Source organism: Clupea harengus, chromosome 24 (genome assembly GCF_900700415.2).
Source record: "Clupea harengus chromosome 24, Ch_v2.0.2, whole genome shotgun sequence".
Lineage (NCBI taxonomy): Eukaryota > Metazoa > Chordata > Actinopteri > Clupeiformes > Clupeidae > Clupea > Clupea harengus.
The window spans coordinates 3,719,828-3,722,327 of record NC_045175.1 but is presented as its reverse complement, the minus strand read 5'-3'; the positions used below and the strand labels follow the sequence as shown (position 1 = coordinate 3,722,327).

At 45.7% G+C, this 2,500-nt stretch overlaps 1 protein-coding gene across 12 annotated transcripts in view; it reads left to right on the top strand.

The window, feature by feature from the left end:
- The window catches only part of rims1b (regulating synaptic membrane exocytosis 1b), a 76,196-nt gene that overhangs the window by 18,709 nt on the left and 54,987 nt on the right, over positions 1-2,500 (top strand). The window lies entirely within an intron of this gene.

Genomic DNA, 2,500 nt, shown 5'->3' with positions numbered 1-2,500 from the left:
CAATAAGAGGTGATTACTGCGACGGTGCTGTCGCTTTTCATTTGAGTCGCCACAAGAGATCAGTAGCTATTGTATTGTTAATAATATGCATATTTACTATGCATTGAGTTTTTGATTGGTGTGTGTATCTATATGGCACAAGAGTGTGTGTGTGCATGTGTGTGTGTGTTGCAGTGTGGATTCAGCTCATAACCATATGCATTGAACTATTCAGTGGTCCCACAAGTCTTTGAGTGGCTGATTAGGTTGGTTGAGTATAATATCACTCTGGGCAGCTCACTCATGGGGCCCCGGACTGACTCCAGACCTGCACTGAACTGTTCTCTTGGACGCTTCTGAGTCCTCTGTACTGAGATGTCTGTATGACTCCAGACCTGCACTGAACTGTTCTCTTGGACGCTTCTGAGTCCTCTGTACTGAGATGTCTGTATGACTCCAGACCTGCACTGAACTGTTCTCTTGGACGCTTCTGAGTCCTCTGTACTGAGATGTCTGTATGACTCCAGACCTGCACTGAATTGTTCTCTTGGACGCTTCTGAGTCCTCTGTACTGAGATGTCTGTATGACTCCAAACCTGCACTGAACAGTTCTCTTGGACGCTTCCGAGTCCTCTGACCGTCCCCTGATATACATGCACCGCATTTTTGCTGTTCTTTCTATATTATGGATATGTATTGATTTTGATTTGATGTATTGATTGATTCCTGAAATGCCCTCACTGGCTGACATGTCAGTATGCTGGAAACATGACATCTAACCTCTTCAGGGAGCATGCATTTTTTTAAATCTGTCTTTTTCATTTTATATTATTGTATTCGTTCACCGTGTTGTGAACCAATAGTATTTCCTGCCGACTGGAGTTTGCCGCGTTAGTTGCCGACTGGATCAGCTGTGGCCATGTAGGTTTTGTGGCTAGACTGTGTTTTCTAGTGGTCACGGGAGTGAGGTGTGTGTGGGCTTCTTACAGTGGGAGAGGTGTTGCAGGAGGATGGAGTTATCAAACCAAAATAGCTAAAATTATGTGGCCAATAACCTGGTCATGCGCTTAACGGGTGGCAGCAATATGCAAATGTACTGCTCCCTTGGAAAATGTCTGTGTGCGTGTGTGTTTGTGAGTATGACACTGTATGTTTGTCTGTTTGTGTGTGTGTATGTGTGTGTTTGTGAGTATGACACTGTATGTATGTCTGTTTGTGTGTGTCTGGGTGTGTGTGTGTGTGTGTGTGTGTGTGTGTGTGTGTTTGTGAGTATGACACTGTATTATGTCTGTTTGTGTGTGTCTGGGTGTGTGTGTGTTTGTGAGTATGACACTGTATGTATGTCTGTTTGTGTGTGTGTGGGTGTGTGTTTGCATGTGTTAGTGTGTGCGTACGTATATGTGTGCATGTGTGTGTGTGTGGGTGTGTGTTTGCATGTGTTAGTGTGTGTGTACGTATATGCGTGCATGTGTGTGTGTGTGGGTGTGTTCTACCGCCCGTGTCCTAGACCTCACGGCTCATTGGAAATTCATTAGGAGCTGATTTTCATTCCATGAGCGAGAGAAGAGACAGGAGAGTGAAGCGGGGGAGGAGGAGGAGGAGGAGGAGGGATGAAGTGAACCATAAAAAAAAAAGAAAGAAATTGGGTGCTGAACATTTTTTCCTCCTTCTCTCTGTCCCTCTGCTTTGCTTATCCTGGCGTTTTATTTGCATTCAGTGGAGTTTCATGTGGAGTTTTAATTGCCTACAGACTGACCCTCCTCAGGAGAAACTGGAGCAGAAGTTGAACTCAGACACTCAGTTACTCAGATGCATACATTATAGCAGATGGCAGGAGGAAACAAAGACACAGTTGATTTTGATACAACAACATTAGGCACACACACACACACACACACACGCACACACACACGCACACGCACACGCACACGCACACGCACACGCACACACACACACACACAGAAAAGCACGCACACACGTACACACACACACACACTCACATACACACACACACACACACACACACACACACTGACTGTGCAGACTTAACTGAGTGTTATATGCACTCTCTCAAATATCTAGACTTCGATTTCTCCGTTTGTTGTTTGTATGCAGTATTGGGGTTGAAACAAGGTAGAAAGAAAAGGAATTTGTTACATTTTTAATGATCTTGCTCTCTGTCTCACTCTCTCTCTCTCTCTCCCTCTCCCTTCTACACCCATCTCTTTCCCACTCTCCTCTCATTATCTCTACACCTTCTCTGCCCCACCCACTCTTCCCCTCCTTCCTCTTCCACTCTCTTTCATCTCTCTCTCTCTCTCTCACTACCTATCTCTCTCTCTCTCTCTCTATTTGACCACCTTTTCCACTTCTCAAACCACTCGTTCTTCCTTCCCATTCTCCTGTTTCCCCTCCGCACCTCTCTCCCTCCCTTTCCCTCATCCTCCTCTTCCATTGCCTCCCACCTACCCCCTCTCTCCTCCTCTCCCCCTCTCTCCATCTCTCTCCTTTTCTTTCTCTC